Here is a 22,220-nt window from a genome sequence, read left to right as displayed (position 1 = left end):
TTGATATTGGCCTTCACTAAGTCCTCAAAAGCAATTGCGATAAACACAAAAATTGACAAGTGGAACCTACTTAAACTAAAGAGTTTCTGCACAACAAAAGAAACTATCAACAGAGTAAATAGACAACCTACAGAATGGGAGAAAATATTTATAAACTATGCATCCAATGAAGATTTAGTACTTAGAATCTATACGGAACTTAATAAATTAACAAGCAAAAAGAACCAAACAACTCTATTAAAAAATGAGCAAAGGGCATGAACAGACACTTCTCAAAAGACATACAAGAGGCCAAGAAACATATGAAAAAATACTCAACACCACTAATCATCAGAGAAATGCAAATGAAAACTACAATGAGATACCATCTCACAATCAGAATAGCTTTGGTAAGAAGTCAAAAAATAACATGTTGGCAAGGCTGCAGAGAAAAAGGAACAATTAGATGCTGTTAGTGGTAATGTAAATTAGTTCAACCTCTGTGGAGAGATGTTTGGAGATTTCTCAAGAAATTGAAGAGTTGAACTACCATTTGACCCAGCAACCCCATCGCTGGGTAAATACCCAAAGGAAAATTAATTGTTCTACCAAAAGACACATGGAACTGTATGTTCATCATTGGGCTATTCACAGTAAGAAAAACATGGAATCAACCCAGGTGTGCCCATCAACAGTGATATGGATAAAGAAAATGTGGTACATATAAATCATGGAATACTATGCAGCCATAAAAAAGAAAGAAATCATGCCCTTTGCAGCAACATGGATGAAGCTGGAGGCCATTATCCTAGGTGAACTAACATGGGAGAAGAAAACCAAAGACTGCATGTTCTCACTCATAAGTGAGAGCTAAACATTGGGTAGATGTGGATATAAACATGGGAACAATAGATACTGGGGACTACTAGAGGGGGAAAAGAGGGCAGGGGGCAAGGGCTGAAAAAGCACTTATCGGATACTATGCTCATTACTTGAGTAATGGTTTCATTTGTACTCCAAACATTAGCATCACACAATATACCTTTGTAAAAAACCTGCAAAGGTATCTGATTCTAAAATAATGGCTTTAAAAGAAAAGAAAAATACAAAAACAAAACAAGGAATTATTTGATTTCTTTGCCTAGTTTTAGGTACCTTGTTGAAAAGTCCCAGATCACATAATTGTATGTTAGTCGACTGCTTACGATTGGCTGGGACTAACTTTTATTTCTGTCTAACACGAGCATTACCAGAAATGACCCAACTTAAGTTTCACTCATGTTTGCAACTTAAGCAAGTTTGAGGTCACTTATGAGGCCTAACTGGTTTTGTCTGCTCAGGGATTCTTCAGGCCTGGTCTCCATTTTAATTTACTTCAACACTAAGAAACATGAGATTACATCTGAGATTCACTTTGTGTGTTAGTGCACTATCTAGACATCTGTGATTTTCTTTTTTGATGTACTAACCAGGCTAAACTACAGTTCTCAATCATTCAACCAAGCATTGATCTAGGTGTTGCTATGAAGGTAGTTTGTAGGTGTAATTAAAGTCTATAAACAGTTGAACTTTAAGTAAGGGTAGGGCTGATAAAGGCAGTTCAAAGGTTTTAAATCAGAGGTGAGACTTCCCTGAAGAGAAGAAAATTCTGCCTGGGGAAAGCAGCTTTAGTCCCTGCCTGAGAATTCCAGCTCGCTCTTCCTGATGTCCTGACCTACAGATTTCCAACTTGCCTGGCCAGCCCCTACAATAATATAAGCCAATTACTTGTAATAAATCTCTTAATATATATCTCCTATTGATTCTGTTCCTCTGGCTGAACCCTGAATGATACAACATCCTTTTTGAAAATCTACATTTAAATATCCAACTTAAGGTTGGTCCAGTCCTTCAACACCATTGCACTGCATAAGGCCTGCACTTTTATAAAACCAACCATTTAGCATGTATTGAAAAAAATCTTAGATAAGATTGATTAGCTGCAATATGTTAAATAGTAGTTTATGAAATATCATATTCCCAAGTTTCGCATACTAATATGTTCCTCTAAATATGGGAAAATATGGCCTCATGAAGAGTAATGAAGCCTCTTTTTGTTACCAAAGATGTGGCCAGCTAATGCTTCTGGAGGCATCAACATGATATATAAACGTTTTAACTACAGGGTTGTCATGATTTGACCAAAATATCAACCTGCGATCTCAGATTCAGTTATTGAATGCCCTTTGATAGTCTATCAGTTAATAAGTGTGCAGTATAGTTTATAACTGTAAACTAAGAAAAAATCAGCTTAGCAATAGACATTGGCATTCTAGCCTTCTATAGCAAGGTCACTTCTAATATTTACAAATAATTCTAATTTAATTATCAGGTAGATAGCAGAAGGTAAGAGTAATCATTAAACAACAAAGCAGTTATTAATTTTTCATTGCTAAATTACCATGGCAGATTTTCTTTCTGTTTTCCTTTTGACTGCAGCAAGACAAATCTCCATGGAAATGAGAATGTGTTGTAATGCTTCTATGAGATAAAACCCATTCATACCCTTTGAAATCATCTCTGGATCCAGATTGTCCTTTTAATACTGCTGATCTATGCTATGTAAACAGGTGTACTTTCCTTCATGTGCGCAGTTTTCACTCCTTCTATAGAATTTGATAAGTGGGCTTTTTCACTCTCATTTTTTTTTTCTTTTACTTAAATCTTCAGAACTTGGCATGTTAGAATTTTGCACCTTGTAATTAGTCTGTTTTCATGCTGCTGATAAAGACATACCTGAGACTGGGTAATTTATAAAAAAAAAAAAGAGTTGAACTACCATTTCATCCATGTGAGTCTTAATGGACCCACAGTTCCACATAGCTAGAGAGGCCTCACAATCATGGTGGAAGGTGAAAAGCATATCTTACATGGTGGCAGACAAGAGAGAATAAGAGCCAAGCAAAAGGGGAAACCCCTTATAAAATCATCAGATCTCGTGAGACTTACTTACTACCATGAGAACAGTATAGCGGGAAACTGCCCTCATGATTCAATAATCTCCCATCGGGGCCCTCCCTCAACACATGGGAATTATGGAAGCTACAATTCTAGATGAGATTTGGGTGGGGACAGAGCCAAACTCTACCATATCTGAAGCTCCTTGAAAGTTAGCATATGTTCAGAACCTTAAAATAATTTGATAAAGTTGGAGTAGCCCATTTAGGTTTGAAAAAATAAAAAATAATAAGAGCAGAAGAACTAGGGAGAATATGCCCATAGCCTTCCTACCTCATAAGTATTTCCTGTTGTTGAAGGCAAACACCAGCTAAACTCTGAAGCAAGGAGGAAAAACCAGAAAATTAGATTCTTAATACCATTTCTCCCATCAAGTCTAATTATATGTCAATTCAAATATAAGGCATATTTTAATTGGTCTTTAGATTCCCTAAGGAAATTAAAGCATATTTACTTTTAATAAGTAATCATAATTTTCTCATATTAACATTCATTGCAAAGACCAAGGCTTAGCCCACGTTCTTGGAATTAATAGGGGATATACAGGAAAAGAGCTTCTTAAACTAATATATACCTTTGTTAGGAAACATTGGGTTGCAAGCAAAAGAGACATACTTAAACCATCTTACATAAAAGGGAGACTTCACTATAAGAATATTCAAGTGCATTTTGGTCCCAGGTACATCATGGAACCCAGAACCGGAAAAAAGCAGAAGCACAGACAATCCCTATCTCCACTTTCTCTGAAACAGATGAAATTATCACTCTGCCTCACTCTACATGTCTTCTTCATGATTTTCTTCTTCTGCAAAGCAATTTCCCTGGGTCTACGTTCGCATGATTATCAATGCCTTGCTTATGTGATCTTTCAGTTTAAAATACCAATGGACCAACCAGTATTTTTGAATCTCAATTTTAAATTGCTTGGTAAATAAACCATTTGATTGGCTAATCTTGGTCTGGGTCTACCACTACTTTGGTTCAACTCAAATTCTAGTTTTGCCCAGAAAGGTGGAGTCTTTGGCCACCTTCCTACATAGCAGGGGTCATGACACAAGACTTTCCAAAAACAAAGGTAGTTTTCAGAGAAATAAATGGGAGCTGGGTGGGTGGACACACCACCCTATCCAATAGAAATGTGAATAGAATCCTAATCCCTAAATTTAAGAAACTCTATGTATTTTCTGAATTTTTACTCCTTTCTGAAAAATGTTTAATTTTCACCTATTGATTCAGTAGAATGATAAATAGTATTCACTTCTACTCTCAAAATTCTCCCCGTTTGAATGATTAATGTAGATGTAGCAGGTATGCACTTGAATCAAATTTCTCTTTATTTCAAGGTGGTGGTGTTGATAGAGTGGTTCAGTTGACTAATGTATGACATGACAGCTTTCCGATGCAACTATATTTAAATATACTTAAATCTGTATGGGAACCGATCTAGCAGCAGTGAACTAAAAATTAGTGGAGTTACGACTAATGGCACTGAGAAAGACATGAGAGTTACAGAAATAAGGGATTTCAGGGGAGAAACAGATTCAAATTATTAGAATAGTGGGGAAAGACTCTTACTTTGAAAAGCTCTCTTAACATTCAGGTCTGCTGGTTTTTTCTGAGCCCAGGACTCTCTGCAGAGACTTTTGGAGGAAGTGGTAAAGCAGCTCGTTAATATCATAAGCTTGGAGCAATCTCCAGTGAGTGAAGAAAAATGTTTTAAATGCATTTGCTTCACTTGATCCATTTGCTTCTACAATGGTCTCTATAATGAGATTTTCTTACAATTTCATAGAGATGGTCAATTCCCCCATTACACAGGACTCTTAGGAAGTCTTTCTAGCATTTTTCCTAATTAGAGAATATACTGCCACCAACTGAATTGTTCACACTGATGGGGTCAACTACTACTTTCACCTAATGCAACCTTTCCGTAGAAAGGTATTAGGTCATCATCAACAACAATGAAATCACCATATTCAGTAGCAAATGTTAAAGTGAATAATTTGGGTACAATTTACTTTTAATACAAACTTGCACAAGTTCGCTGTGGATTATGTTTTGATTTCACTGTAGATATCAAATATAAGGAGTTGTCCTGAATCCCTCTGAGCTGGGTGAGATTTCTATCAGATAAGAAGCCAAATCTTAGTAAGGCTTATGCTTAAAACTACTTTGCAAATAGAAGTGAACTTTCAATAATTAAAGCTAATGAATACATGCAATCACTCTGATAAACAAGCTGCATTTTCGAGTAGATTTGGACAAAAGACTGTGGGGACATTAAGACCCATTATCCCAGCAGACTTGGGCTTTGAGAAGTCAAGCAGGAACTAGTCCTGTCCAAAGCCCTTCTCAAAACTGCTTTTATATGACCACTTCCTTGATTACTTTTACTTACTCCATTTATCATTTATTTATTTAATTTTTGAGATGGAGTCTCACTCTTGTTGCCCAGGCTGGAGTGCAATGGTGCTATCTTGGTTAAATGCAACCTCTGCCTCCCGGGTCCAAGCAATTCTCCTGCCTCAGTCTCCTGAGTAGCTGGGATTACAGGCACGTGCCACCATGCCTGGCTAATTTTTATATTTTTAGTGGAGACGGGGTTTCACCGTGTCGTTCAGGCTGGTTTTAAACTCATGACTTCAGGTGATCCACCCGATTTGGCATCCCAAAGTGATGGGATTGCAGGCATGAGCCACCATGCCTGGCCTATTTACTCCATTTTTTAAATGTCTTCTTTAGCCTTCTAAGGAGAAAACAAGGGAACCACAGGTCCATGTCAGAAGCTATGGACTTGTCAAGGCTTTTCTACAATGTACATGTGTGAAAAAAATTGCCAAAGTAGAAACATTCTCCATGTCCACTGATGTCAACTCAAACTGTACAAAGTTATCCAAAAATGAAAAATATATTTAAGGGATATATACAATAAATTACAGGTATCTTTTGTAACAGCTGAAAGGTAAGTTACCTCAGGATCAAATAGAATCTAGGATTGAAACGCTGCAAAATTATTATTTCTACTTTCTGGAAAGGTCAACCTCATACTCTTCTATGGCAAACTGGCTTCCTTAATGTGCTGGAAAATATAATGGCTGCCAGCTCTCAAACGTGACTTCCCACCCATTGTCAGAGAGGGATTGATTTATATTATCTCTAGATGCCCAAGCTCAAACATTCCAAGCACCAGCTATGATTGGTCCTCCGTGTGTCCAGTGCTTATCCTTGCACCATCAACTATAGTCTAATATGGAGGGTATAAGAACATGGCACCCAGCATTGTGTTCACCATGGCTGGATTAGAGTTAGGAGATAAGACACTGGAGTATTTTCCCAAAAAACGCTCTGCTGGTTTCAGAAGGTACAAGAAGTAGTGAGCAGACAATATTATACAAGTCCCTATAGCACAACAAAATAAAAAAAAGAAATAAGCTTGGAATACAAGCAACAGTTGGAGAAAAGAATGAAAAAGAGAAGATCATCAATTCGAGTGAAATGTGCGGCAGATTCTGATGCATTCAGTTCCTAACAACGTTTGTCTCTGTGGGCTACAACCACTAGCCTAGAAAAGAAAACAAGTATCTCTGGAGTGAGCAGGATGCAAGCTGGAAGAACTGACTAAATCAGCGCTTCTCAAGATTCTCCAGGCCATGGGCAATGTTGAAGACAAACACTTCTGGCATCATCCAGCACACACGTTCTTCAACTGTTCCTATTAAAATACTTCTCTTGAGCAAATGAATATACATAATTCTTTGAACAAAACATAAACAAAAATGTAATTCAGTGGTTGGGTGCAGTGTCTCATGCCTGTAATCCCAGCACGTTGAGAGGCTAAGGCGAGAGGACTACTTGAGGTCAGGAGATCAAGACCAGCCTGGACAACATGATGAAACCCTAGGTCTACTAAAAATACAAAAATTAGCTTAGTGTGGTGGTTCAGGCCTGTAATCCCACCTACTTGGGAGGCTGAGGCACGAGAATCACTTGAACCAGGAAGGTGGAGTTTGCAGTGAGCCGAGATTGAGCCACTGCACTCCAGCCTGGGCCACAGAGCAAGGCTCTGCTCAGAAAAAAAGAAAAAAGAGAAAAGAAATGTAATTCAAACACAAAGTAATTTTTAGACATAAAAATTGATACTAGCCTATGTAGATACTAATACTTAAGCCTACAAATGGGAGGTCACCATCCATGATCTCGGGTTTACTCAGGCATTCTACAGTCACGACCAGTCGTTTCCAGAACAAATTATTAAGTTTCTCGGTAATGTGTCCTTACTCCACACACACACTCTCTCTCTCTCACTCTCTCACATTACCCACTCCCAGGCAAACTAGATGTTTTGAATTGCTAATGGCGCAATTTAAGGCACTGTAGGTGGTATATTATAAGTTCCTTTCAGATATTGAAGGATGGACCTGTTAATGAGGGATTCTTCACAGGTTAACAGAAGGAATCATTTCTAAAAAGCCCAGAGGAATTCCAGACTTCAAAGCTGCATTTTTCACTCTGTTTATAGTCATTAGGTCCCATGAACAGAAATTTAAAATCATAAGATACCAGGAGATAATGGGGATTTCTAATTTACTAAAGTTAAAATGTCTAGACTCTCTTTGTGACGTTATACTTCAATATCATGAAAATGAGGTAAAACAAAAACAATCGTAAAAAATTAAGGTGAAACAAAAGATCACTTAACTTTTGAATTTTTTTTTTTTTTTTTTTTTTTTTTTTTTTTTGAGACGGAGTCTCGCTCTGTTGCCCAGGCTGGAGTGCAGTGGCACGATCTCGGCTCACTGCAAGCTCCGGCTCCCGGGTTCACGCCATTCTCCTGCCTCAGCCTCCCGAGTAGCTGGGACTACAGGCGCCCGCCAACACGCCCGGCTAATTTTTTGTATTTTTAGTAGAGACGGGGTTTCACCGTGTTAGCCAGGATGGTCTCGATCTCCTGACCTCGTGATCCGCCCGCCTCGGCCTCCCAAAGTGCTGGGATTACAGGCTTGAGCCACCGCGCCCGGCCAACTTTTGAATTTTTAAAGTATGGGTCCAGGTTAGCTAAACTTCCCTTTTAACTATGACTTAGACTTTTGGGGAGCCCCTGCTGAGAAATAGATGTCTTACTAGATATCGCAGAGTTACAACTAAGGTAGAAAGCATTTTGGTATGAATATGCATGTTTGTACTCATAAAGAGATATTTTTTATTATGCTTATTATTCGGTTTTCTCCTAGAGTAGGTCAGAACACTTTCTCAAACGTTTTCTTGATGCAAAAATATCCATTGCACATCCAGAGACACATATACACCATCAGAAAGCAATATCTATGTGGCATCTGGTAATATGGTGTTTTAGTCTGTTTTCTGTTGCTGTAACATAACACCACAAACTGAGCAATTTATTTTTTTGAAAAATTAAGTGTATTTAGTTCATGGTTGTGGAGGCTGAGAAGTCCTAGAGCATGGTGCTGGCATTTAAAGAAGGCCCTCTTGTTGCATCATAACATGGCAGAGGGGATCATAAGGTGAAAGGGCAAGAGTATGCCATCTCAGCTCCCTCCTCCTCTTCTTATAAAGCCATCAGTCCCACCATGGGAGCCCCACCTTGATGACCTTATCTAATCCTAATTACCTCCCAAAGGCCCTACCTCCAAATACTATCAATGTATGAATTTGGGGATTAAGCTTCCAACACATGAGATCTGGGGTATACATTCAAACTATAGCATACGGTAGTATCTGTCAGCTTCAGTCTTTCAGATTTCCTTTAGGATCATTACAATCATAAGTATATGCCACAGACATCAGAATTCTCTTTGGGCATTCTTATTATGTCTCTTATACAGAAAAGCAGGTAGATACAGAAAGAGGAATAATTATATATGGCTGCCTCCCTTTTCTCAAAATCACAAGACTTTGTCTCATTAAGTCTGTGGTGAAATTGTTTCCCTAACTGGTAAATGGTTGTAATTACAGCAGAAAACCACCAGATGGCAAAATGGCAAACTCACATGAATCCAGATAATAAAAGGGTCTTCCTTTCTTTGAGGGCTTCCTTCAAAAACCTTGGCCTGCGATGGCCTGGATTGCAGGGGTCCTATGATGTTGGCTAGTCGATGTAATTGTCGGGCTTTTCCCTTAATCCATTTATGCCTGAGGTTGCATTTTTTTAAATTTTTGCAATCAGACCTTGGCGATGACCTTGAGCAGTAGGATATAAATAACTCCCTTGTGTTTAACATTCCAATAATGGAACACTAGCCATAATAAACCGGTCCAAAAATGTGTTCTAATGGCTCTCAAGCAAGGTCCACTTGCAGTGAAATAAACCAGAGGTTTGAATCATGCCTCGATATGAAATGATTGGAAAGAATATGGCAATGACATTCACAATGCCAGTAAATACGTTAGTATTTGGAGGACTCAAAAGGGTGGATCTGAGAGTGGGGAATGAATATATAAATCTCTAGCCTCTGGAATAGCATTATGTAAAAGCTCTGGAAATGATGGTTTCTCAAAAATCCCATTTCCGTGGTAAATCGTCCTCTCATCTGGGTATTTGACTTCATAACTAATTTAAGTCCCTCTATTTGCAGCTGAAGCCCCTCTCCTTTCCTCCAGTTAAGAGGAGGCTTTGAAAATGAAATATCTTTTAAAATTATTCACAAATATTCTGGTGGGACACCAAGCACACCACTTCCATATCAGATGCATTAACTTACTCATATTTTATGCATAGAACTTTATATATCCGTTATGAGGCAGAAAAATGATTCTGGAGATCTATGTGAATTACCTATAACTTGAATCACAACCTAAATAATACCATTATTATTCAAGGTTTTTTATTGAATATGTTTTATTTCAGCTTTAAAAGCATATTATATTTTATTTAAATGGAGTAATAAAAAGAGAAGTATTCTGATGTAACTCTATGAATCATCAATTTAAAAGTAGATCTTAAGATTTCCTTATTTCCTTAATTTAGCAAGTGATTTCCAAGCTGGTGTATTGAGATTAGTAGTAATATACAAAAATGGTAACATGGGCTAGTGAACCTCTTTCATTATTTGAAAAAGCAGAATAGAAACTGAGCAGTTACCAACAAGAAGCCTCTGTCAGATAAACTAAATTTTTTCTGCTCTGGCATAGAATTATATCAGCTCAATTGAATGTGAAATGATAATGACAATATTAATAATAATGCTTATAATAACTAATGACAAAGATGATGCTGAGTCATTTAATATTTGCAGTGTTGCCATGAGTCAGGATGTCCTCATATTATACATAATGTAACTGAGGCTAACATGTCTTTTATTCAGCAATTTGCATATGGTTTTAATGTTTCTAACAATTGAGCTTTACTATTATGAGTATTTTTGGAGTAACTATCAGGAGCTCTGATAGTCATTGTGTATAAATTTACATAGATTTTACAGTTTATCATTGCAAACGTAACATTTCATGGTAGTCAAATATTGGTACATAAAATACATGAGTAAAATTTGAAAATGAATAGCTAATCTGGAAAAGTTTGGAAACCTCTGTTGTAGGCAGTGAAGACACAGCCTTCAATGAAAGAGTGTTGATTGGTTAAACCTTTCCCAAATCTTCATACTGATTATTGAGAAGGTTAAAATATATATAGCTCTCCATATTACCTTTCATGCATAACAAGAATGGAAAAACCATAGACTCTCATAATAAGGGGCTCAGAATAGTAAGGATCCAACTCATGTTAGATATCATGGGGGGAGGCGGGGAATGGCTTCTCTTTTCATTCTCATTCTCTTCATCTTTTTCTTTTTCGTTCTGATTTTGAAGATGTTTTCTTCAACTCATCTTCCACATTTTCTTTTTTAAGGTTTTCTGCTAGGATCTTTCAAACTCTGAAATATCTTCTCAGTTTCTGAATGTTCATTTTTTACAGTATTTTGATTTTATAAGTGCTGTATGCTCTTTTGCCTTCTAAGATATAGATATAAATTTTACTGAAATTTTCTTCTGTTTGCTGCACTTCCTTGATTATTAATGATTTGAGGCCCTTTTATATTTATTGGTCATTTTAAGATCTCTTTTGTGAAGTATTTTTTCAAGTCTAATGTCCATACTTCTACTAAGTTAAAAGGACTTAGGAATTACATCTCCTTTTGGCCGTTCCCTAGAATAGTATGTATGAATTTGATGCTAATGATGAAGCCACTTTATGCTTAGTTTTAAATTGGAGATTCAATTTATTTAATAACTGTCAGACCATATAAACTTTGATTTTTTACAGTTTCAGTTTTGGTAAGATATGCTTTTTTATTTTCCCATTTATTCTAAACTTTCATATTTATTTACAACATTTTACCATTTTTTGGTGTCTATAAGTTCGTTAGTAGCTTTTCATCTTTTTCATTAGTGCTATTTTTAGTATCTTTTCCTTTTTTCCTGTTACTAAGGTTTTAAGGGTGTTGTCATTTTTTTCCCCAAGAATTAACTTTCAGTTTAGTTTATGTTAGCTTTATTTTCTATGTTACTATCAGCTGTTATTTATTGTATTGTCTGTCTTCTATTTTCTATCAGTTTTATTTTTCCTGAGTTCTTGATATCATACTCAGCATTCTGTCTCTACCAATTTCAAAGGGTTAAAATAATATAGAATATATTTTTAAACATAGTAAAATGCAGGTGAAATAACAAAAAGATAAATTTTAAAGCTCCCTAAGTTTGGAAATTAAGAAGTTTATTTCTAGATAGATAATTCATGGGTGAAGGATGATACAACAGTAGAAATTAGAAAATATTTGGCACTGAATTATAAGAAACATAGCATTTATTGAGACTTGTGGGATGTAGCAAAAGCCAAACTTATGGATAATGTATAACATAAATGTAGATTTTTAAAAACTGGAAATAAATGACATTTTTTAATGTTCAAAGAATATATTCTATATTATTTTAATTGGTAGAGACAGACAACATGGGCCAGCATATGTTTATTTTTGGTAAGTGGTTATTATGTACCTAAAGTGAACACACATTCTGTATGCTATTGTGTGCAGCATTCTATGTATGTCAGTTGAACCATTTGTTAGTAATGTCGTCCAAATTCATATCCTTAGGACTTATTTGACCTACTTCTTCTATCATGTGCTGAAGTGGGTTAAAATTCCCCACTATGTCTCCATTTACTTGGTTTTGGGGTTTTTTTTAAGTGGTGTTTTATACTTTCCTGGTGAAATAAACTATTTAGCATTACAAAATATCTCTCTGTACATTAAAAAATTTACCTTCAAGTCTTTTTGTCTCATACCAATATAGATAGACCTTTCCTAGGGCTAGCGTTATTATTATTATTGTTTTGGCATAGTCTTTTGTGTGTGTGCTCACTATCAATTTCTCTGTTTGTTTGCATTTAAAGTGTGGCTTTTAGAGTCAGAATATAGTTGGTCTTTTTAACTTTTTAATATTATCTAACACTCAAACCTTTACTTGGGGTGTTTTTTCTATTCACATGCAATGTAATGTTGTCAAATATATTTAGGATTAAGATTTTCCCCTCACTATTTACTTCTTATTTTGACTATTCTATGATTCTTTGCTTCCTCCTTTTGTTTGCTGTCTTTTGGATTAGTTTTTTGTTTCTTTGTTTTATTTCATTTTTTCCACTTCATTAATTTGGTAGTCACGTTTTTTAAGCTATTATTTTAGTGTTTACTCTAGATTTTGCTAAATGCGTTTTGATGTAGCAAGTTTAACACAAATTAGTACTTTTATCACTTACCAAATAATGTAGAAGTGTTACAACATTTAGCTCCAAATACCCTATCCTAAGTTGTATGTTTTTGCCACAGTATATTTTAATTTTAAACACATTTTAAGCCCACAAAATATTATGACTTATAGTATCAATGTTCACTTATTGATACTTGTTATTTTTATTGCTCATTTTTCTTACTTCTGTTTATTAGCTTCAAGTTTCATTTTGAACAAGTTTTCCAATGAAAAAATCTCTGACTTTTTGTTTTTCCTAATAATGCCGTATTTCATTTTTATTTTAGAAGGGTCAGCATTTTCTGTAAAGAACCAAATAGTAAATCTTTTAGGCTTTTGGGGTCATAATATTCCAACTACTCTAGTGCATGAAAGCATTCATATGTAAGAGATAAATGAATGAGCATAATGAGGTTTGTTCCCTCAAAAGAACTTTGCTTACAAAAACAGGTAACACCCGGGATTTTTCCTGTGAATCATATTTTGCTGAGCCCTTTGTTAGAATACAATATTTACTTGGTATTGCATTTTAGGTCAAGAGTGATATTTTTGGAGCACTTTTTGCAAATATGATTATATTGTCTTCAAAGTTACATTGTTTATGTTGAGAAGTAGCTGTTAGTCTTATTGCTATCACTTTTTTTTTCCTTTTATTTTCCCCCTCTAGCTGCACCTAGACTTCCTCTACATTGAATTTCTACAATTTTTCTATAACATTTTTAGGTTTCTGTTTTGGTTTTGCTTGGGGTTTTAATAATCTAACTATTTATTCTTAGGTTTCTTGTTTTGGTTTTGCTTTAAAACTATTTGGATTATGTAGTGATTCTTAAATCCATGGTTTGGTGCAATTTTGTTGGTTTGGGAAAACTTGAGTCATTATCTGTTCGAATATCACTTTTGCATTTTACTCCCCTCTTATGTTCTTCTGGGGCTCTAATTACCCGTGTTTTAGATGATTTTACCATGTCCTCTGTTTCCTATGTACCTTTTTCTATTGTTCATCACTTTTCTATCTGAGTTTAATCCAATTCATCAGGAGTGTCTGCTCTCTTGTTAAATCCAGTCTTTGAGTTCTCAATTTATTTTTCTGCTCTAGAATTTTATCAGTTCATTATAACTTCCAATTCTCAGCCTAAAATTCTCAATCTGCAATTTATTTTCTTCCACTTGTTTATTTTCTTGAACATATTTTAAAACTGCTTATTATTTCATTGTTATCCCCTGTGGGTCTGTCTCTATTGTCAGATGTTTCTCTTAGTTTTGTTCCATTTGATCTTGTCTCTTCCTATAGTTCAGAATATACGTAAGAAACTATAGTATTAATAGAAGACTATGAAAGATCATATTATCATCCTGGTAGAATATATGTATGCTTTGAGAAGGCTAGGTTAACCTATTAGGAAAGACCAAATTAATCCAATCAGGGACGGAGATGAATTGAAGCTAGGTCTTAATCTTGTCAAGGACTTATCTATTTCTAGTTTACTTTTTTTTTTGAGATGGAGAAGTCGCACTCAGTCACCCAGGCTGGGGTGCAATGGCGCAATCTTGGCTCACTGCAACCTCTGCCTCCTGGGTTCAAGCAATTCTCCTGCCTCAGCCTCCTGAGTAGCTGGGATTACAGGTGCACACCACCACACCTGGCTAATTTTTCTATTTTTAGTAGAGATGGGGTTTCACCATGTTGGTCAGGCTGGTCTTGAACTCATGACCTCATGATCTGCCTGCCTCTGCCTCCCAACATGCTGGGATTACAGGTGTGAGCCACTGCTCCCGGCCTACTCTTATTTCTAAAGAACAACCCTTTAGGGTCCCAATCCAAAGCCGCTCACATCTTCTTCTTTGTGGGCCTCTAGCACTAAATTTTGTCCCTCTAGTGCTATGAGTATATTGAAAGCTCACCTCATTCATAACTGACAAATGTTTCTAGAGTAGAGTTTGGGGAATTACGGCCCATTAGTCAAATCTGTTTTTATCAATAAAATTTAACTGAAACACAGCCATATCCATTTATGTAATATTGTCTATGGCTACTTTTGATGCTACAATGGCAGAGTTGATCAGTTGTGCCAGTGACCAAATGGCCTACAAAATCAGAAACAATTACTATCTGGCCCTCTACAAAATATAACCTCTGTGAGGAAATGGGTCCAGAAGTCCTGAAAATGTTCCTGGATTGGATTTAGACCTCATAATCATTTATCTTAGCAGCTCTCTGATGCATTCAAACATAATTTCTAAAAGTTCTGCCTACCTTTCTTAGGTGTTCTCAACAAGAGACTTATTCTAAAATACGTAGTACACAATTACTGGGAACAGAACACTTGTGAGTCTGTGAGTCATTACAATCCTCAATGCAAACTCTGCGTACGTGAATATAAACAAGGATCTGTTTGACTGATGAACTTCCCAGAAATGTTGGCTGGCTGAGTTCTTTTATTAGTAAATCCTCAAATTCTCACTGTCCAGAGATAGTTTCTTTTTGACTTTTTAGTTTTTCCAGAGAGTCATCCTCTATGCCCTGTCCAGGAGCTGAGCTGGGGAAAACTAGGGAGGTGAAGTATTCTAAAAGCCCCTGTATCAGTGTTGAATTGTTGTCTTGATTTCAATATTATGCTTCATGTCTGCCTTCAGGTGCTTATCTCCCCAAATCTAGAACCCCCAAGATACACTCTCTCTATAGAGAAAACTTCTATTTCTGGTAATACAGGAAGCAGTTAATTGTGTTGCTTGAGATGAGGACATGAGAGGACTTAATTGCTTTTTACTGAGACTTAGAACCTCTTATTTTTAATATTATTCTGTGCTCCCATGTCCAAAGGTTTCTGCTGTGTTAAACTCCTAAGTATTTCTGGGGTTCCATGTGCAGTTAAATGTGAACTTTCTTCCCTCTTTCAAGTCAGTTGCCTTGCCACTTGTCCGTTTGCATTTCCAATATCAAAATTTGTAACTGGAATCCTTATCTAGTACTGCCATTTTCCCTGTTCTTTAGCTCTGTTTAGATTTATGCCTGTTTTATTTTTTGTTACTATTTTAGTGAGTTTGATTAAGCAGACATAAAAACATATGTTCACTTAATCATGTTTAACTGGAAATCACTAATTCTTTACTATGAAGGTCACATGCCTTAAAATACACCATTATAATTCCATTAGGCATAAACTGTTAATTGTTTTTGTAATGGAAATAGTAATAAAGCAAACTATACTACTCTACAGCCATAATAATAAATGCATGTAGAAAACAGGTTAAGACATCTTTTAAAAAATTAGGTAAGAAGGGTATTCAAGCATTCATAATAAAATGACTCCCCCCATATTTTGTTTAACATGGAGTATTAGGTTTCTATTGCTGTACAACAAATTACTACCAAGTTAGCCACTTAAAACCACAGTTTATTATCTCACAGTCTCTGTGAGTCAGGCATCTGGGCATGGCTTGGCTGTTCCCTCTGCCTAAGAATCTCATGGGGCTGCAATCCAGGTCTCAGCAGAGGCTCAAATGGAGAAGTAGCCACTTCCAAACTCCTCTGGGTTTTTGGTAAAATTCATTTATTTGAGGCTGCAAGTCTGAGGGCTATAGTTTCTCGCTGGAGGTCACTCTCAGCTTATACAGGCTCCTACAGTTCTTTACTATATGGGATTCTCTAGCATGGCCACTTACTTCATGTTGGCTTGCTTCTGCAAAACCAATGAGAGGAAATTGCTCTAGTGGGTCTTCAAGCAAGATAGCATCTTATGTAATAACAATCATGGGAGGGGGCAGCCCATCACCTTTCATATTCTACTGTTTAAAAGCAAGTCACAGGGGCTGGGACTACACAACAGCATGAACAGGAAGTGAAGATCATGGATCCCACCTTAAAGTCTGTCCACCACACCAAGGTTAAAGTCATGACGATAATGATGGGTTGTTACTACATTGTTCTTATAAGACTTTACATCTTTAAAATGTCTCCACACACACACACACTTTTTTCTATGAATACATGTATAAGAGGTGTCAACCCAAACTTAGGCTGTGTTTTGTCTAGAACTCAAGGTCTTCTTTGCAAACTCAGAGAATTAGTCAGGTAGAACCCATAAGGCACCATTTGTATTAAGGAAGAAGAGACCTTCTGATAAATAAGAGACACAGAGCTTGGTTCGAAAATAATTAAGCAGCACTGATGAGATGGCATAATTTGTATTTTGGGTTTTTTTTTTTTTTTTTTTGAGACAGGCTCTCACTGTGTCACCTAGGCTGGAGCTCAGTGGCATGATCTCAGCTCACTGCAACCTCTGCTTTCTGGGCCCAAGTGATCCTCCCACCTTAGCCTCCTGAGTAGCTGGGACTACAAGCATGGGCCACCATGCGCAGCTAATTTTTGTATTTTTGTGTAGAGACAGGATTTCACCATGTTGCACAGGCTGGTCTTATACTCCTGGGCTCAAGCAATCTGCCTGCCTCAGTCTCCCAAAGTTCTGGGATCACAAGTGTGAACCCCTGTACCCAGCTGAAATGGCATGATTTTTTAAATAACACAGCAATGTCAATCAAACTATCTCGTAGCCTCAAGAACAAATAACAGGTTTAAGGAATGTCAAAGAAGAGTGAAAAAAAAAAAAAAAAAAAGCTCTTTTTTTCCCACAATTTCTTTAGGACATTTAGAATGTGAGACATTAGCAATTACAACATTGGTAGTGGTGATGAAGATGTCACTGAAACAGCAACATTAGGATGGTGACTATATTGGTGGCCACCCTTGTAGCACCTCCACATTAGACATCAGTATCTTTGAACAAATATCTGTGCCATCAGTCTTGGGTGTCAACACCCCCGTGTGGACATCAGCAGCAACAAAAAGAACAGCCTGACTGGTGGGCTCAAATATTCCTTGATACTTATTAGCATGGCAATTATCAAAGGCAAAGTATTCTAAAAAAAGGAGAGAGTAATCGCAGATACCAGAGTCAACATGGGAGCTAATTATTGATGCAACTCAACAATAAGAATAGTCCCATATACCATCTGAGAGGAACTTAAGTCAAATTACAGTTGCATAGATCAGTGTAACAGAAAAAAATGATTTAATATCTTATTCTTATCCTTTCTGCTAATATTTCTTGGGAAGAACATGTTATATAAGTGATCTCAATTACTGCTTATAGCCACACTGTGAGGTAAATATTTTCACTCTGATATGGTTTTTACTTGTGTCCCCACCCAAATCTCATGTTGAACTGTAATCCCGTGTTAGAGGAGGGACCTGGTGGGAGGTGGGAGGTGACTGGATCATGGGGGCAGATTTCCCCCTATGCTCTTCTCATGATAGTGAGTTCTCACAAGATCTGATTGTTTAAAAGTGTATAGCACCTCCTCGTTCCCTCTCTTTCTCCTGCTCCAGCCATGTAAGACATGCCTCCACTTCGCCTTCTCCCATGATTATAAGTTTCCTGAGGCCTCTCCAGCCATGCTTCTTGTATAGCCTAGTACACACTCCTATTCTCATTTGGCAGATAAGAAGACGAAATTTCAAGCAGGATGAAAAATTTGTTCAATGAAACACAGCTATTAAGTGGCTGACCTAATAAGTGTTATGTATAAGTGACTCACCCACTGTAGCTTCTGGGACTCAACTTTAGGATCATCGTCATATGCAGCCTGAAGCTAGCCATATTTGAAGAGCTAGGAAGGAGGCACAGTGATTGACAATCTCCTTTCTCCTCAACTAGAATGTCATTTCCTTTTTTAAAACTAATTTAAATCCCACCTACCTTCAACTGCTTGTCTAAAATAAAACCCAACTCCTCTCTTAAAGACTTTAAAAATATTATATAGCAGAGTTCATCTTTTCTTTCTTCAGAGAAAGCATCATGAAAACATGTTTTCAGGACATTAATAACTTGATACTCACAACAAACCTTTAAATTTGGAAACAAAGAATTCGTAACTACGTTGTATATATATATATATATGAAGAAAGTAAGCCTCAGAGAATTTCAAGAGCCTGTCCAGGATAGTCTGCTTCAGAGCCATGGTTCTCAAAGTACATCAGATCTCCAGAGTAGGTCTGCAGTGGGAGCCAAAATTTTGCATTTCTAACTTGGTCCCAGGTGATACTTGTGCTGGGTCTGCTAGTCTACACTTAACTCTATTCACTTTTTTGTGTTTTCTTAGGATAACGAAAATATTTAGAAAATGAGATTCCTGTGTTTCTGGCTTTCATGTAAGAATTTTGTCTGAAAAAACAAGCATAGACATTTAGAAATTTTGTATTTTTACATTTTTATAGATAAACTCATTGGATTATCTGTTTTTCATCTTGGAACACACTATCAACATTTTCTTTAGAAGATGTACAGGACAGATGGCTTCCAGTGGGAAGAAAGTGTCCTAACTAAAAACCTCAAGGAAGATAGGGCGTGTGGAAATAAAGACCATCCAAATGAGAACAAACATAAGCTATGTATTCAGAGCTTGCTACAGCAAGGGCATCCACGCCACCACTTCAACTTGGCAGATGCTGAAAGGCAGACAAAGCAGTGGGGAAGCTTTAGAGTGGAGAAAAGGAAAGGTGTTAAGGCATGTTTTAATTGAGGTCATTGTCATGACAGCACTGGAGTCAATGGAGGTAGGCTAGCAAAGAGTGACACATCTTATGTGATTGGTTTGGGGATCACATTTAGCTTTCTCTGGTTGGTTCTGAACTGGAAAAAAGAAAAAAAAAAAGATGAAAAATAAGGAGGCTGGCAGTTGTTGACCAAATCGTGACCATTCCAGACCAATCTTAAGAGATTGTAACTGGTTTCCTGCAATGGTTGCTGCAGAGTCTGTGGGCCAGAGTCCTGTTTATTACACATAGACTGATAATTGTCTGCTTCTAATTCAGTTTCTCAAGAGCTTACAAGGATGTCAGCCAAAGCAAGCCATCTCTGACTCCACAGTCAACTTATCCACTAGGGAGACGTGACCTACTGTCAAAGGCCCATGATACTTTTAGGGAACTATAAGAACATTTTAATTTCTTTTAAAATCAGAAAAAAAAAAGTACTTACAGATTTTTAAATGTTTTAATGCATAATGTCAATATATTTATTCCAACTCAGTATTCTGAGAATGTAAATGTTGTATATGATATGGTTGGTAAAGACTGTGTATTCATAGGAGGAAATGAGAAGGAGGTTTGGAAGAAAGAAGTTTATCATACTCAAAGGTCCCAGAGAGGGGACAGCTCATGCTATGCAGGGACACAGAGAAGGCATGGGTGTCTGTCAGAAGGCAGAAAGGAGCAAAGAGAAAGCATTAGACCACAGGCTTTATTGGGCTTTCCATAGGAAAAACAGGGCAGAGCAAACAGTTTAGAACAGGGCTTGCTTTAAAAATTCTGGCTGGGCTTTGGGCTATAGGGATGGCCTCCATTTGGGCGATACTTGGCCCTGGGATAATTTAAGGCAGGGCAAACACTGGCTTAGTGTGTGAGAGTTAGATAAGAAAGTAATTAATGGATTGGTTGGTTTGCATATGAAAGGCCTGCATTCATAGGCAAATTGTTATTATCTTTAGGAATTAGCTAGCCCTGGGAGGAGGAGTTTCTCTGTGGTCTACAAGGCTCCCAAATGCCAGAGCAACAAGAATATAGATAATAATAAAATATTATAAATTCAGTATTGGCCCTGTGAAGAATCGATGCCAAATGGACAAATACAGAATCTAAGAAAACACAATTAGAACATTAAGTCATGAAATACAATTTGTAATATTTTTGTGGATGAAGAGGTCCAAGAAAGCCATAATACAGCCCTTCTTGGCTGCAGTCTGTACAAAAGTTTGGTTCAGTGAGGGGTTTAATGGTGTGAGAGAAAAACTTCCAGGCAGATAAGGTTGAATAAATTGGCACCACAACTCATAACCACTGACCCTCTGGGTTCATAAAACCACCTTCCTTATTTGTTTTGTTGATCTTATTTGTTTTGTTGATCTGCTCCTGGTACTTGTTCCTGCAAATTGCCTTTAGCATGTAGACACTGATTTTCTGGCCTCTATGTAGTTCCGGTTCTCAGGCTTCTTTCTTAAAGCCAACCCCAACCTTTGTCTTGACATTACTGCCCTGGTTACCGCAGTAATGTGCTGAACACATAATACCAAGAATAATGAGTATTTGTGTTTGCTTTTTTTTTTTTAAACAGAACCTAAAATGTTCTGAACTTGCACTTATAATTTTGTTAACTACTCAACAAATGATATTATTACCAAAGAGAATACTAAATTACATTAATTTTTATATGCTTTATGATTTGTATTAACTATTATACATTAATACAGTTAGGAATATATACTGCTACAAACAGGCATAATGGATATTTTTTTGAGAAGTTTTGTATTTTATTATGTGTTCTTCCATTTAATTTGAATTATATTGCTTTCATATTATAGCTTATCTGGTCTTTCTGTTTCATGATATACATAGAATATCAGTTCTAAATTACTAAAATATTTAAGGAAAACATTTAGTTCAGACACTGTACCTCACTGTGGTCACAGAGCTTTAGTCATTGGCTGAGATCTTGAAAGTCACCATCTTCTTGTTTTTTTCTTGCAGAAGAAATGTCAAGTTATACTTCTTTACTCTGCAGGTTTCAGAGAATATTTGTTTTCAGATAAGTAGCTTGGAGTTTACCCTTTAGATATTCAAATAAACACAGCACCATTTTCAACCTTTCAACTTTCTTCTCAAAAACTTTCAGGAGCTCAGCAGCAGAAAGTCACCAGTTTTTAGAGGAAAGAACTTGAATATTTTAAATGTTCTTAAAGTTTTGAAATCACCAAGGCCACTGTGTAGAAAGGATTACTGATTCTTTCTACAGAAAATTGCAATTTGCAGTCAATCCCAATGGGGCAATGAGTGAGGGTAGTGAAGAAAGAAAAAAAAATGTTATGACTTTATCTCAATAAACTATTAGGAAAGTGTTCGAGACATACCACTAGCTAAAAAAATGATTTTAAGAAAAATAGACAATTGTCTTCATCAAAAAATTTCTTCCATGCAATAAAATTACAGGAAGAGAAAGAGGAAGGTAAGTAGATGAGGCAGATTAGAAAGTAGGTAGTGTAAATAACATTAGATGGTTCCTCAATACCTTAGCCTCCCTTATTTATCGCTGATAGAACCTTGATCTTGTTCAGAGTTCTTCTGTCCCCAAGCAATGAATCACAACTCATCTGGCCCATTATGACAAGCCTGTTCTCTCTCAGGCTGCCTTGGAGCTAGGGTCGGCCAACTGAGTTCTTCTGCATTTAAAGGGCTGACTGCAGGAAGGACTTCTAGGAAAGGTTTTGCTTTCCTGGTATTAATGAGGTCAAGTAGTGTGACTCTCCACTCTTTTCTTATCTTCTACCAGCTTTTTGCTTTGAACAGTGGACCCAGTGCTTATGGCGGCATCACCATTTTCATTACCAGTTCAAGAACAACAGAAGCTAAACCACTATCAGTGGCAACCTAACTC

The 22,220-nt window shown here is 36.7% G+C and overlaps 1 protein-coding gene and 1 long non-coding RNA gene across 11 annotated transcripts in view; one reads left to right on the top strand and one right to left on the bottom strand.

Moving 5' to 3' along the window:
* The window catches only part of LOC129493076 (uncharacterized), a 277,186-nt gene that overhangs the window by 72,820 nt on the left and 182,146 nt on the right, over positions 1-22,220 (bottom strand). For 5 of the 10 annotated variants that reach the window (XR_008661034.2, XR_008661028.2, XR_008661032.2 and 2 more), the window contains exon 1: positions 21,243-21,781. The exons of 1 other annotated variant lie outside the window; for it this stretch is intronic. The gene's annotated coding sequence lies outside the window, so the exon portion shown is untranslated. Of the gene's footprint in view, positions 1-18,329; positions 18,403-20,634; positions 20,845-21,242; positions 21,891-22,220 lie in introns of those variants that run through there. 4 more of the 10 variants (XR_010121923.1, XR_008661029.2, XR_010121913.1 and 1 more) reach the window with 4 other exon arrangements.
* LOC129493109 (uncharacterized) overlaps positions 9,268-22,220 on the top strand; it is a 29,287-nt gene continuing 16,334 nt past the window's right edge. The window contains exons 1-2 of the long non-coding RNA XR_008661042.1: positions 9,268-9,371; positions 18,895-18,943. This is a non-coding gene — a long non-coding RNA (uncharacterized lncRNA). The remainder of the gene's footprint in view (positions 9,372-18,894; positions 18,944-22,220) is intronic.

Source organism: Symphalangus syndactylus, chromosome 1, assembly GCF_028878055.3.
Source record: "Symphalangus syndactylus isolate Jambi chromosome 1, NHGRI_mSymSyn1-v2.1_pri, whole genome shotgun sequence".
NCBI classification, from domain to species: Eukaryota; Metazoa; Chordata; class Mammalia; order Primates; family Hylobatidae; genus Symphalangus; species Symphalangus syndactylus.
Note: the sequence above shows the minus strand (reverse complement) of the source record. Positions and strands in the feature narration are given on the sequence as shown.